The sequence below is a fragment of the Chionomys nivalis genome, chromosome 1, assembly GCF_950005125.1.
Source record: "Chionomys nivalis chromosome 1, mChiNiv1.1, whole genome shotgun sequence".
Lineage (NCBI taxonomy): Eukaryota > Metazoa > Chordata > Mammalia > Rodentia > Cricetidae > Chionomys > Chionomys nivalis.
The window spans coordinates 174,540,377-174,555,812 of record NC_080086.1 but is presented as its reverse complement, the minus strand read 5'-3'; the positions used below and the strand labels follow the sequence as shown (position 1 = coordinate 174,555,812).

Below are 15,436 nucleotides of genomic sequence, written 5' to 3'. Positions count from 1 at the left end.
TTCTCCTCTGTTAAGAATATGTGTAGGGAAATAGATTGTACGTTAACTCTACCTGGCCCCTACTCCAGCTACTGAACAGTAGGGACTTTAATGGGCAGTGGTTGGGTGGCTTCTCGGGAGCCACTGTAAAGGCTGCTTGCTGGGTAGTATGTTGGCTTTGCAGTCTAAGGGCTAGAGTGCATGTCCTTATACTATTACTTTTATGGCAGTATTCTTCAAGTGTTATGAATAGTGGCCTTTTTAATTCCCCCCTCCCCACCCCCGACTTCTTATTCCAAAGTCCAGGACCAGTTCAAAAAAAGTAAATGGGATGGCTGTTCAGGAAGGGACTCTAAGTCATGGTTTAGTTTTGGATTTTAGTTTAGTTTAGAGACTTCATATTATGGGTTGATGTTTATATTATAATATCTTCTGCATACTATAGTACTTCAGAATACTATCATTTCGTTCGGTCTGGTCTTTTTTTTTAAACATAATTTCTTTATTGATTCTTTGGGTATTTTATATAATGCACCCCAATTTTGCTCTCCTCCCAGTCCCCCCCATATTCTCCCCTTAACTCTGCAGCACCCCTGTGTTGCCAGAGCCTGCTTATTTGTTTCCTGGCCACCCATACTCCTGAAATAATCACACAAAAATTTGTATTAATTACAATATTGTTTGGCCAATAGCTTAAGTATATTTCTGTCTAACTCTTGTATCTTAAATTAACTCATATTTATTAATCTTTGTTTCACCACATGGCTGTGTCTTACATGCAAAGTTCCGGTGCGTCTGTCTCCTGCTGGAGTACTTGAGTATTTAATAAAGCCTCCTTCTAGTGGCTACATGGCTTCTCCTCTGACTTTGCCTACTCTCTCTCTTTATCTTTTGGAGCCTGGCTATATTCTGTTAAGCCACTAGGGTTCCTGGGGCTCATGGTTTCCCTTGTGTGCGCTGAGGAGTTTGGCCGGCAGGTGTCAGCTCTCTTGCTGCCGTGTCCAGTGAGAAGCAGGGCCAGTGAAGGGTGGACCAGCTCAGCATGGCTCTCAGATTTTATCTCCCTTGATCTTGTGTTCCCCTGAAGTGACACAGACCACAGACATCAGTGTGGTCTGGTCTTCACCATTAAACTCATGTTATTTACTCCTCCCCTAGACTTAGGATGTTTGACAGTTTAAGACAACTCTGGATTTCAGCTGGTGTGTGATGCACCCATTCTTAAAGACAAGATACAGTGTGTTTCAGGACAGCTTCAAGCATGCAGTGTGCCAAAAGGTCTACCTGAGCTCTTGCTTTTTTTCCAAGGTTCTGGGATTGCAAACATGCTCCCCCCCCCAACACACACACACACACACACACACACACACACACACACACTAGCTTTTGAATTATAAATATAGTCGCTTGTCTGGGCATGGTGAAACATGCCTGTGGTCCTGGCATTTGAGAAGTAGAAGCAGGGAAGAGTTCAAGGTCAGCCTAGACTACATGCTATCCCATGTTAAATAAACTTTTTAAGTAGGTTTATTATATATCATGGTTAGTAGTAGCATGACAAATCATAGCAGGATATTTTGAAGTTGGATGTAAGTTGAATTCACTAATCTGGATTCTCTAAAATGAGTATTAAATCTCCTCAGGTTCCTTCAGAGAATAGGCTCATTTGTCATTGTATAAAACTTGACAGAGCGCTATATTCATTCATGAAGTGTAGTGCAAATGATGGCTTTAAGTCTCTTTCAATTTCCAGATCCCCTGTTATCTGATGTAATGTCTAACATCTCCATCCCTTCCACTTGATATCATATCACTCATTCACTGTCTTATAAACAGCTGCATATAGACAACCAAGGAATTTCATGGATTTTTGAAGGAAACCTGTCTAGTCACCCAGAAGTGACATTACATAATTGATTTATGTGGGAAGGTCTGTCATATATTATGGCAGTCACTAGTATCCTTTACATATTTTCCTTCTGTGATTCTGTGTCATCTCTGGGCACACAGATCACAGTCTTTTGCAGCTGCTGCTGAGTACCCCTGGGGGGCTAGCCAGGGCTATGCTCTCAAGGACTGTGCGTCAGGCCACTGTAAAGTCTTCCATCACAGGACAAAAGGATTGACCTCAAGTGTCAGGCATGATGTCAATTCTTAAGCAATTATGTGCCTTCTTAGTGGGAGCAGTTTCATTTACTGGTTCCTTTGCAAGGGACTTGATTAAATTCTGTTTGTGCGGAGACTTGAGCTTTGTCCCCCATAGTGACATTGTGTAAATGATGAATACTGTATCCTCATGTAGGGAGTTGGATGCATCTCAGCTCTGCTGGGCTGGAGCATTTCTAATGCTAACCACTTTTCCTGATTCACCACCTGAAACCACTTGCCTGTTTTCTGGGCTTGTCAGTTATGACAGTCAACACCCATGAGCGCTGGCGTCTGGGAGCAGGCAGGGCAGTTGCTGCCTCGGGGGGGCTGGCAGAATGGCTAGCACATCATTGCACATTTCTGCCAATTCCCTTCAGACCTCTGCAGCTGTTTAGCATGGTACATGCTGATTAGGAGCCACTGTGAGGAGCATGTGTGTCTGTGTGCATAAAAGCTGATTAGGGCAGCCTGTCACAGGTTAAGGAAGATGTGGAAGCGAAATCATTCTCTCTGCCTCCTCCCCGAGAGTCAGTGATAATGGCATTTTTGAGAGATGTCTAGAATGTGGAGAATTAAGATGGAAGGTAAAATGTTAAGATATTTTATTAGTTTTGATGGCCTCTTTTCCAGCTGTGAGCATTCACATTGGTTTGAATCTATTTACATAGGCTTCAGTCTGGCTGTGGGCCAAACAGCCTTAGTAAGGATGACTGCTCTTGAGTCTTGCTTTCATCATTTGTGGACTGGGGTAGGGCAGTGTTTGCCTCTCCTTTCCTAGCGCCTTGCTATGAGAATACAAGAATCTACACTCTTTCATGTTGGTCCAGATGCTAGGAAGGTGTGAGGTTTGGTGTTCCCTAAAAGGAATTATTTTTCTTCGGAATCTAGAGTGGCCCTGCTCTTTTATATTGATTTCTGACTCTCAGGTCAAGAGAAATGAATCAGCATACGACTGGCATCATGATTACATTGTTGTTTCTATTGAGTTTCCCCCTTTTGTACTTACTGTGCAGATTAATGTGGTAACTGATTAGCTGTGGGATCAGGATGTTGGCTTCCCCCAAAGAAACGTGTATTCCATACTAAAGGGGGGGGTGTGCATGTTTGAGGGTGTGTATCACCTCATTCTCCTTTTGCCCTGTTTATCACCTATTGTCCTCTCATTAAGATCTCAATTGACAAATATTCATCGTAAATGACTTTCCTGCTTATATTTTCACTGGCTCATCATGACATTGAACTTCGTGATAATTTTAGTTTTTCATTTATTTTGTTTAACAATTGTTTAACACTCAATGTCTAGGATGTGACTTTTTTAAAAAAGTTTTTATTGATTCTTTGTGGATTTCATATTATGCACCCTGATCTCTGTCTGTCTGTCTTTGTGTCTGCCTTCCTGCTCGTCTATGCACTGCCCCTCCACATCCATAAAGCACAGTTTATGTGAAAAAGTGAGAGTGCACATCTCAGTCATTTTGTTTTCAGTAAAATAACTGGGTCTTCATAGGGGATTTCCTTCAGCTTTCTCACAGAGCATGTAACTCCGAGTTCCAGTATTTTCTCCCTTGTCACACGGCATTTACAACTGACATATGAATCATTCCTGTAACTCTTGTCCCTTAATTGCAGAATTTCTATCACCATGGGAACCATTGTATTCAAAGTTGGAACGTGTTTAAATAATTGAGGGTCAAAAATGGTAGAGATGCTATGACTGCAAGAAGACTGAATTCAAGGATGCAGCAAAGCTAGTGGTAGATGGCCACCGTGGGCACTAGACCTCATTTCTTTTAATAAATCTTTTGATGAGACTCATTTGTAAACTAATTGGTGCCTTTGTTTCATTTTTATGTCATTGAAATTTCTGTTAACTAACTTGGCTTGTAAAAATTAGCCTTCCTTTTTTCGTGATTGATGCAGACATTTTAGAATTATGGGGTTAGAAATCCTTCATTGAAGATTATTTCATCCCCAGATTATTTTCATTGTTGCTCTCTTTTAAGAATCCACCTTTCTAAAACATGTACTTTTGGAACGCAAGGCAGAAATAATCTCCATAGCCAAATCAGTCATATTTAGAACTGACTATTATCTTGTATCAGACATGCCACCTATTCTTTTCTGGTTCGTTGGGAATTAATTATCTTTTTGTGCCAGTTATTCCTTTGTGAGTCACTTAAAGCGAAGAATGGTATATTTCCACTCATTCCTTCAGAGTTCCTCTTGATCAGCTCCATTGCTGTGGACCTGTCCCCTCATGGCAGCCAGGAAGCCAAGAAAGAGCTAAGGAACAATTATGCGTTTTTCCAAGGGTCTACCTCCCAGGAACGCTGTCACAACCCAATTCCTTCTGTGGAAACCAAGCCATCTACACATGGGTCTTTCCAGATACTCACCAACTGTATGTGCATATTCCCCATGTGTACTCACCCTTTGGTAGCCATAGGGTGTTCGTTCTTTTACCTCATTGAATGGCCAAAATGTTCACGCAATTCCTCCTTATAAAATGATATAATATTTTTATATAACCTGTGTATATCCCCTGCAAATAGTTTGAATCATCTCTAGAATATTTATACTTAGTATACTGTAAATGTTATATAAATAGATGTTATACTATATTGCTGAGGAAGTAATGACAAAGAGAGAGCAGTGCACATGTGTAAATTAGGCTCACATCTTTTTTCATGTGTGTGTAACTCGTTATTGATTGAGTCTGTAAACTTGGAGCCTGTAGACCTGTGGAGGCTGGAGCCTGTGTATCTAAAATTTCCCTCTGCTTTTCATTGCACTGCTCCTCTTGTATCCTCTTCTGGCTTGGGCTTCTGCACCCATCTTTTTAAGATTTCTTTTTATTTTATGTATGTGTACCTGCAATTATGTATATGAACTCTGTGGATTCCTGTGGTTATAGTGTCCAGAAGAGGACATCGGATTGATACCCTGGAACTGGAGTTGCAGCCATTTGTGAGCTTCTGCATTGGTGCTGGGAACCAAACATGAATCCTTGCCCAGAGCAGCAAGTGTTCTTAACCACCGAGCCCTTTCTCCAACCCCTCCTGCAGCATTCTTTTTTGATTTTTCGAGACAGGGTTTCTCCGTAGCTTTTGGTTCCTGTCCTGGAACTAGCTCTTGTAGACCAGGCTGGCCTCGAACTCACAGAGATCCGCCTGCCTCTGCCTCCCGAGTGCTGGGATTAAAGGCGTGTGCCACCACTGCCCGGCCTCCTGCAGCATTCTTGCTGATTTTTCCCGTCTCTTTTTCCATGCAAAGCTAATAAAATGGAATCCTCATCAATGTCATTCACACCGTGCATTTGCCAAATAATGCTGGCTTCCATTGCTCTTGGTGGCCTGCTGCCATTGTTTACAGCACAATGTGGTCCCCTATGTCTTATTTTCTTTATTTCCCCCTTTCTGTTTACTTTCTTTTTGTCGTTTAAGATGCAAATTAAATTTGACCTAAAATCTTCTTGGTGTTTCCTGCTTTCCCATAATTTACCATGTGTACATTTCATAGTTTACAATACTGTATGTGGGAAACCATATATAAATAGTGACCTCTCTTATTATGTTTATGTTTTATGTACGTTAGGTCTTATGATCTTCATGTCCAGAAAGAGAGTTCAGGTGCATAGTAGGTGCACAGTCGAGTTTTACTATGTCAGTTAACTTCAAAATCACTGGGTTCAAGTTGTAGAGATGAGTTTGCACCCAAAAATAAGAAGATAAGAACAAAGTGGGGAGGGATTTGATGCCAGACTGTCTAGATTAACCTGAATCATTCAAGTAGTCTTGGTCAAGATGGCTTCCTTTATTCAGTAACCCCAGATAAATCGAGAAATGGCTAATGCTGTATGCTGTAGATGTCTGTCCTCCGGGACATTATGCTTTGGGGAGCTAGGCTGATCAACTTAACTGTTTATAACTTTCTTCTTACTGGATGAATATTTAAAATATCTAAACATGTGTTATAAACTCTTTCATTGTTGTCATTTGGCAAAGACTTTTTTTTTTTTTTTTTTTTGGTTTTTCGAGACAGGGTTTCTCTGTGGTTTTGGAGCCTGTCCTGGAACTAGCTCTGTAGACCAGGCTGGTCTCGAACTCACAGAGATTCGCCTGCCTCTAGAGCCTTCCGAGTGCAGGGATTAAAAGCGTGCGCCACCATCGCCCGGCTGGCAAAGACTTTTGTATGACTTTCTGTAATGGCAATTTCTTTGTATTTGAATATATACATTTTACAGACCAGGCAGTGGTAACACACACTTTTAATCTCAGTAGCTACACTAGTTGCCATAGAATCCAAGCAGTACATATCTTTAATCCCAGTGGTGCAGGCCTTTGACCCCAGCCATAGTGAGGATTATAAGATGGGAGGAAACAGCTCTCAGATACAGTCTCATTCTTCGATTTTTGGAGGCAGGATCACCATTTTTAGTCTGAGATCAAGGTAAGAGTTTTTTTTTATTTGTTTAATGATATTATGGTATTATATTTTGTCTGCCTGTCTATTTTGTTTAAAAGGTTTCATATGCAGCCCTGACTAACCTGGAACTAGCTATACAGATAGTCTGTTCTTGTACTTATAGAGATTTGTGTTTCTCTATCTCCAAAGTGCTGGGCCTTTTCTATTCATTTGTTTTGACCAGTTGCAGCCACTGTTTATTGAATTTTCTCTCACAATAGGCACTGAATTTTTAAGAACATATTTTCATGTTTGATTTTTTTTACCTACACTTTGAAAAGTATAGAATAGTCCCATTTTTATAGGTAAAATCCTAAAAGCCATAGAAATTGAATACTTTACCCATATGCTTTCACTTTGTTATCTTGAATTAAAGACCAATCCAGAAGGCTCTCTTTCCCTGTGTGTATACTGATTTGAATGCCAGTAAGGCCATAGTACTTTAGGGGCAGTGTCAATTTCTGTGTATAGTATGCGTTTTACATGCTACAAGAAGTTGATTCTTCGTCTGCCTTGTCCTAGTCTTCTGCTTTGAGGAGGTATCTGCCTTCTGAGTGCTTACAGCCCTCTAGACATTATCTCATTAGTCTTTGAGATGTCCCTGTCAGGTTTGGGGGGTGTTTATAGAACACAGTCACATTGCATGCTTTTCCCACTTCACACAGACAAGGGGCTCAAGAGCAGTGTGGCTGAGATGGTGACAAAGCTTTAGTTCTTTCTCCCTAATCCTTATGCATAGCTACAGATATGAACTGAGCATCTGAGAGTGAGGAGGGAGGGACAGGTGCTGCTCACGCTCTACTTACCTCCCATCCCTGAGTCTGGAGGGTCAACAACTTCTAAATGCTTGTTCTTCTGAACAGGAACAGATCTCTGAAGGTGCCAAAGCCACAATCTTAGAAGGGGCTATTTTTCTTTCAGCCAGGATGAGCTCCTCAAGTGCATAGAGCCTTCTGGAGGAGAGGACCTCAGCCTCTCTGACTAGCCACCAGGTTGGGCCTTTTTGTTAACCACTCATTTAAGGCTGACTAGCTGTTTGAGAGTGGTAGCCAATTAACCCAGCAGGGTTGGAATTCTTGTTCCTAACTACCTCTGATGTGTTTTAGTTTGAGTTTTAAAAACATTTTTTGTCATCTCCACATATTTCACTTCATATTAATTTGATTCATCCACACTATGGAAAAGTCCTTTACATTAATGACCAAACAGTCCCTCAGATTGTGAATGCACTGTGATTTAAATTGACAGCTTTATATGATGAGGCTTGTCCTTGCCTTCCAATGCCAGCTGTTGCCATAGTGTGGCTGTAAATTTTTGAACAAGTGACTGGAGATACTCAGAAGATGAAGAGGTGCTCTGAATGACTTATATCATCTAGCAGAAGACTCCTGTTGGGCATGAAGAACTTAGGCCAACATCCATTGGACACCAAGGTCTATTGTGGATAGTCTTTACCTTTTGGGTTTCAGCAATGATCCTACTTCTCCCTGAAGCCGTTAACTCCCTTGTTTGCCGACAGGCAGTTAACAGAAATGACCATGGAATTGCCTATTTATTTCTGGAAGCTCGGCAGGGTAACTTTCTTCCTGCTGCCACCTAAATGTTCTTTCGATAAAGAGTTCTTGTTTTCTTCTTTGGTCTGCAGATTGTGCTAAGTACCTCTGCGCTTTGGGGATCCTCAGTGTGTTGAGCTGAGTATATGGCTCTTTGGTGTAGCTTGTTGTGTATTACCTATTGTAATATCCTCTTCAAAAGCATCTCTAAGTTAAATCAAGAGACTGGAATTTTCAGCTGCATTCCTGGAAATTTCTGTGTGCTGTGAGAAATGATTTATTGTCTATGAGACTCCTCAAGGTGCTCCCTCTGTACTGATGAAATCCTCAAGGTGCTCACTCCCCTCTTTCATTACTTTGCTTACTATTAGAGACTCGAAAGCTGCTCGCAGGTATTGGTTCTTACCTTTGTAACATGGTTTGTAGTGGTCTTGTCTAAAACCGTCCTCTTCCAGTCTTTAATGTTAACTATTCTGGAATCTTGTCCTTGGAGCTGGAACTTTCCACATTTATTTTCTGCAAACTGAAATTTTATTTTAGGGGTATATTTGTGCTGAATCAGCTCAGCTGTGCTTGGGGGTAAGGAGAGCACAGGCTTTTCTCCCCCCACATTAAAAATAACTGTTATGTGCCAAAAACCCTAGAAGATGTGCTGAATTGCAGATCTTCCACTTCCTATACCTCCCAGTTTACAAAGAATAGAAAAGTTCAATGCTGGTGTGTAGAACATCTTGTGCTGTGGAAGGGTGTGAGGCAGAACTCACCAGATGTGCATTTCGGGGGAAGAAGCCCCATTCATCTTTTCTCTATAGTTTTTTCCCACAGTTTCATTTGCCTATAAGGGTCTATGCAGGGACAACATAGATATGTTTACTAATTTTTTAAAAAGCTGTCATTGTCAAAAGAACACATTCAGAGATAGTGAGCTGTGTCATTAAGGACCTCTGAGTTTCTAAAGCCTCTTTTGTATGTGCTTCGGGCCATTGAAGTGGCCCCACATTATTAATCATCTGTACATGTGTTCCAAGATGGGATATAAAGTCTCTTCTTAATTTTGAGGATGAAATTCTGTTGATTCCTTAGCTATGTCATAAAAGTGCTACTTTAGAGATGCATCTATATAAATGCAATTATACAGTTGTTCACTTGAAAATAAGAGCTTCAAGCCCAGCACTTGGGAGGCAGAGGCAGGGGGAGAGGCAATCTCTGTGAGTTCAATTTCAGCCTGGTTTACAGAGTGAGCTCCAGGGCTACATGGAGAAACCCTGTCTTAAAACACCTTCCCCCCAAAAAAAGACAAACAAAACAAAACAAAAGGAAAAGAGCTCTCTAGTTAAATGTATTTAATTTCTGAACAGTACATTTTGCTCTTTGCTGAAGCAAATTATTTCATTAATAGCTAGAATGGCCTTGCTTACTTTTACTCCCGTGGTATCTTTTCCTCTGACACACACTCACTTTACTGACAAAGCCTACTTTATGATATTTCCATAATGTATGCATAGTGATTTGATCAGTATCCTCTCCCTGCGGAATTCCATCTATCTGCAGCCTTAGAATGTGGTCTGATGACAAATAGCATCTTTGCAGAGAAATTTAAATGAAATCCTACTAGGTTAGATGGGTTTCTGTATAGGAAGGAGGTAGTATGACCATGGAGGTAGAGATTCTAGTGATTCAGCTAGGAGACAGGGAAGGGCAGTGATTGCTGAGAGCCTCTAGAATCCCCCACCCCCCAAATCTACACAAGGAAGGATGCTTTTGTGGTACTTTCGGGGAGAGGGAGGATACACCTTGATTTTAGCTCAAAGCTTCCAGAATACTGAGGGAATACTCAGCCTGCCTGTTTATGGTGCCCCGTTGTAGTAGCTCTGGGCACTAAGACTGAGAAAAGTACTTTTTTTGTTGTTTGTTTGTTTGTTTTAATCTGGTCATCTCCCTGTTGGCTGGTGTCTGGTTTCTTGATATTTATTTCTCCAATGAGACTGTTTACCACCATAACTCATGGAGTAAAGTCTGGTCCTCTAATGGCATGGTTTATTCCCTTATTTTGTGTCTGTCCTCCTAGATAGTCAGGCTGTCTGGCCATCCTTCAGGCCAGGGGACAGTTATAGAGCAATTGATAGGAATTTCCCGTTTTGTCAAGAGGCTCATCTCAGACTATGGTTGTCTCCCTTTAGGAATGAGTGCTAGAGTCCACTAGAGAAGGCTACATTTTCTTGTGGCCATCTCAGTCCCAGAACCTTCCTCCTTGATCATTACTAGCATTTTGAAATATAACACACCCTGGGAGAGATAATTTTTGTTTGTAGCTTTATCAATATTTTGTGTACTTATTGTGAGCCTTATATGAACTCTAGCTTTTTCTTATGGGGCTACTGGAATCTTAAGAGTTTTGACTGTCTTCTGCCTCTTTGTTAAGGTGTCTGTCTTTCTGGAACTTTGCCTTCTCACCTCTTCTGGCTTAACAACTGGGCTAGAATGAGCCAGGTTTTCCTGATGAGAAGGTAGTTCTCTGAAGTAATAGCTTGTGGGGTCATTCTTTAGTTTGTGGGCCTTGACACCCTTGGACATGAACACTCAAACAGTTAAAAGGCAGCACAGTGAAGTCAATTTATTGTTATTGTGCAGCTGGTACTTTTTAGTCTTAACCCGTATTCCAGGCATTGGGAATAGAGCCTTACGAGCACCTCTCCATGAGCTAATATTTTAAAAGAGGCCATCACAGTTGCTGCTTTCCTTCTTGGTGGTGAAATAAAAATAAATGCAATATCTCTTAAAAGTTGCTTATAGTCTAGCTGGGATAAGATGACATCAGCGTGTGCGAAACTGAATGAGGACCAATTTAAATAACTGGCGAGATAACAGAAAAGTGTCCCCTGGCAGTATTTGATAAATATTAATGTGAATATGTGCAGATCACAGTTATCTGTCACAGATCAGAGAGGTCTTACCTGCTGGGTGATCTTATGTACTTTAGCCCTGGGTGGCCACACATACTGCTGACTGACTTAGGATTCTTTTCTCCTTGGTTTGCTGGCTGGTGGATATCTGGGTGTCGGGTCTAGTAGCCAGTCCAGAGTGTAGCTTGTGGATTCCATATGATGTGGGTTTTTTTTTCTTACCTGTAAGTGGCTCTAACTTGGTTATTGATCTTTCTTAATGTTACTGTTTATTCAATGTCCCAAAATATCAGCAGTTTCCTGGCCATTAACCCAGCTTCTTAGTCAATGAATTTGCCGAATTTTGCTTCCCTTAGCCTCCTTCTCCTGGATTTTCTAGTGAGCAGCTCCCAATCTCTCATTTTAATTATTGCAGCCCTGCCTTAACTCATTTTCCTGCAGCTGCTAGTATGTGTCTCCTTTCACCCCCCTGTCACACTTGCTTTCTCTGTGCACAGTTTGCATGTGCCACCTACTCTGGTGATACCTGATTGGCTGCCGAAAAAATCTAACTCTTTAAGTGAACATAAAAGCCCCGGAAAGGAGCTGTATATAAATTATTGTAATTTTAAACAAGTCTGTTTCATTTTTTTTTTAATTTTTATCTTTTGTTTGTTTTTTCCCCTAGTTTCTATTCTTCTCTACTCTCTTTTAACATGTCTCAAACATATCTTCCTTCTGAGCTCTTATGGAGTGCACAGCTCTTTGCAGCTTCTCCCCCCACATTTGGTGTTCATTCAGTATGTTTCCACATTCTGGTGCTCCCCGACCCTTGTGGTTTGGCTTCCAGGCCTGACCACCTTTGCCACCACCACAGGACAAACATCCGTGTGATGTTAAGAATCAGCTAGGGGTCTCCTGGAGTCCCAAGGGAGAGATCCTGGTCTGAGAATATCTTAGAAAGATCAGCCTCATCTCAGCAAGGACACGGTGTAGGGGACACATAGTTAAATTAGGCAGTGGCTTTCTTACCAGCTGCTTTTAATTTCCTTTCCTCATACTTATGAACTTTGTGCTCTGATTCACAGACCAAGAACAGAATAAATATGCTTTCTTGTGTTTTTCTGTTTATGAGTTAAAAATTTTAGCTTAGCCTTCCGTCTAATTGGTTACAAGATGTCTGAGTCTTAATGTCTTCAGTTCCAGGTTCACCTAGCTTAAGGCAGTTAGAGAAGTCACTGCTAAGTGGTGATTTGGGGTTATTCCTGTGTTTTCTCCAACACTGAGACTGGGCAGCACTTTTTATTTGTTCTCCCTACCAATGACAGAAAGATTTGCTGAACTAGTAGGTGATGATTTTTTATTTTTTTCCCCTTTTGGCTTGAATTCCTCTTTATTATTTTATTGCTCTAAGTGACAGAGGGTCATTAGACCTGAACATGCCCTGCTGGCCCACATTGGTCTTCATAATGCTCCTATTCTCCCATCACAGTCTAAACAAATTAGTGATTTGCTCCAGCTGGCCACTTCTGTACTTTGTCATGTGCCTTCTTGTTTGGTTTTTCTGAGCTCAGCCTCTCACTGGCATATTGAGAAGCGGTGTCTACTTAAAAACCCACATTACCCTTCCAGGCCAGATTTTCACCCCTCTAACTTATCTTTCGTATAAACACAACAGGAAGGGAAATAGGAATAAGAGAAAGACATCACAGCAGCCTTTCCTCAGGGATTGAAGGTAGCCTGGACTTTGATTAGCATGGAAGTGAGCGTGTCGGGTGGGCTGGTATCATGTGAAGCTGAGAGCTGGGAGATTTGTTGGCGGTCTAGATTCTCTTTCTACAGTGTAGAAGAAACATTTTGTGTGCATGGTTTGTGTGTTCACACTGACCGTTTCTTCATTTGTACAATGTCCGTGGTGTTTTGATAGCTTCAGCTTCTCAGACGTAGTGATCCACGGAGGTAATTTAAGCAGACAGCTGCTCAGAATGAAAACTCAAGCTGCACATCTACTGCAGACCTACTGTGCTGTCCCTTCCATCCCCAGCCACACGGAAACGGAGAGAGAGGGAATTTCCGTGACCTTGGCGATGGGAAAAATTAATTTCTTTATATTTTTCCTTTTCCATTTGAGTCTGGTTTGCCTTGATTTTGCTATGTAGATGAGGATGGTATTTTTAATTTCTAAAATTCAAGGGAATCTTGCTTTTGTCCTCTAAAAATATGATCTTACTAAAGGTCTGGGTATCAAAGTCTAACAGCACTGACTTACAAGTGTATAGTTTCCCTAGAGTGTCTCTAGAGAGGGCCATCATGAGGGCTCAGGTAGATTTCCATTGCTGGATCCTTTTTTTTACCCCTCTATTGCTGGAGCCCTGGACCAGAGTTAATTCACTACTTCTCTGTCTGTGTCTCTGTCTCACCCCCCCCCCCCCATTATCCCATGTTCAAAAGGAGGGGTTAGCTTGTACCAAGGAGCTATTCATAAGCTCTTTCTTGATGATTTGTTGCCTTGTTTTGTGTTGATTGATCTGTTTAATTAATTTGCAGTTCTGGAAGTTGAATAGTTTTGTTTTATTTAAAAAAGATGAGTGAATATAAATACCTAATGTGGAAGAATGTATGCCGGTTACTTCCTGAGAGCCCTATGACCCGTGGGAGAATCTTGTGCTGTCCAGGAGGAACCTTGAATGTTCCAGGTCTGTTTGTTGATAATGCCGTCTTTCAAACCCATGAGTTCTGGGAAATGATTTTGCGTACCCCCACCCTCAGCCTGGGGAGTAAGCCAGGACCTCATATGTTAGCCAAGTGCTATTTCATTTTGCTGTACCCCCAGTACAGCCTTAATTATCTGTTATTTTCCAATCCTCACCCCACCCCTGAAGGCTGACGTTGAATTCCTTCTTTCCCCACCTCTGCTCATGTCTGAAGCATCAAAGCTCATATCTGAAGTTTTAAAATCGTTATAGTTAGAATTTTAGCCCATTTATTATTGGAGGTGTGTTCTCTTCTCCCCTTCCCTATATTTTGTCCAAATCCTTTTTTCACTTTTGAGGCCTCTTGTTTGTGTCTCTCGGTTCATCGGTTTAGTGAATTTTGACGTGTGGCTCTAGGAATTAAAGTCTACCCAGATGATCGAGCCCTCGACTCTGGCCAGCTGCTTCTTCACGTTTTCCTGCAGGTGCTCCGGCGATGGAGTTTGTTTGCTGGCAGGAGTATGAGGAAAAGCTGCACGCAGTGTGAACTCCACAGCATGGGAGGGTTTTTGAAGATGAAAGACAGGATGAGTCATGTTGCTGCTCTTCAGTTTTCTGATTTGGTAGTTGTTAGCCATAGATTTCCAAGGAGAAAATGGCAGCAAAATTGCTGAGTCTAGATAGATGTATAATGTCTCTCATCATTTAGAGACTGAAAGAGATATTGATAGCGGCAATTATCCCCTACTTCATAAACATAAGCTCCTTTTCATTCTGTCTTTCTGACCTTATTTTCTTCCTCTGCTCTTTTCTAGTCCCTCATTTCCCCTTTGTTCACCTTTCATCCTTTCCCTCAGCAATTCTTAGACCTTTGAAGTCAGAATCCAAGCTGAGCTCTCCTTCCCAGTGTGTATCCTCCAACTGCCTTAATGCCTGTTTTGGCTGCTGTAATATCCTTGGGACCTCCCTGGCCTTAGGAAGAAAACAGTGGTTTGCTAAATATTATTTTTTTTTCTTGTTTCTGTTCTTCCTCTCAAAAGCTTGAAGCTTGGTTTTCTACCAAAGTTGATGAAACTGTAGCCTCTCTTCGAAGATTTTCTCAGTTTACCCAATAGTTCCAGTTTTTATTTAGGCTTGAGGCCTCTTGGATGAACACAGAGTTTTTTAGACTAAGTAAATAATATTGTGGTAACTTTAAAAATCTGCCTAAATTGACATTTACTACTCTTTTTAAGAGAGGAAATATGAACAAGTAGAGTGTCAGCCAGCCTTTTAGCTTGCCTTCTGCCTTCGCCTCCATGAGGGCTTCTGGTTGGCCACACAGAGCCAGGGTGCCTGTCACCTTGTATGTACTCTGATAGCGTATCACTTTGTTCCTGCCTCAAACACAAATACTGCGTTTGATGTTTAGACACACCTGTTCAGATGACCCCTGATTTGCTTCAGATTCTATGTGAAATGTTTCCCTTGTATGCACAATGCTGCAGTTCTCATGTGAGTCTGATGGTTCCCTTGGCTGTGTATTCTCATCCCTGTACTGCGCTAACCCTCCCTCCATGCCTCCCTCCCTTCTTCATCGCCCCTTACATTAATTTATCTATTTATTTTAAAGTGATCTCATTTTATCCCCCAATCCCAGTTTCCACACCTTCTCCCCCCCCCCCCCCCCCCGTCCACTCCTCAGAGAGGGTAAGGCTTCCCATGGGGAGGCAACATA

At 41.6% G+C, this 15,436-nt stretch overlaps 1 protein-coding gene across 1 annotated transcript in view; it reads left to right on the top strand.

The window, feature by feature from the left end:
- The window catches only part of Snd1 (staphylococcal nuclease and tudor domain containing 1), a 408,394-nt gene that overhangs the window by 147,069 nt on the left and 245,889 nt on the right, over window positions 1-15,436 (top strand). The window lies entirely within an intron of this gene.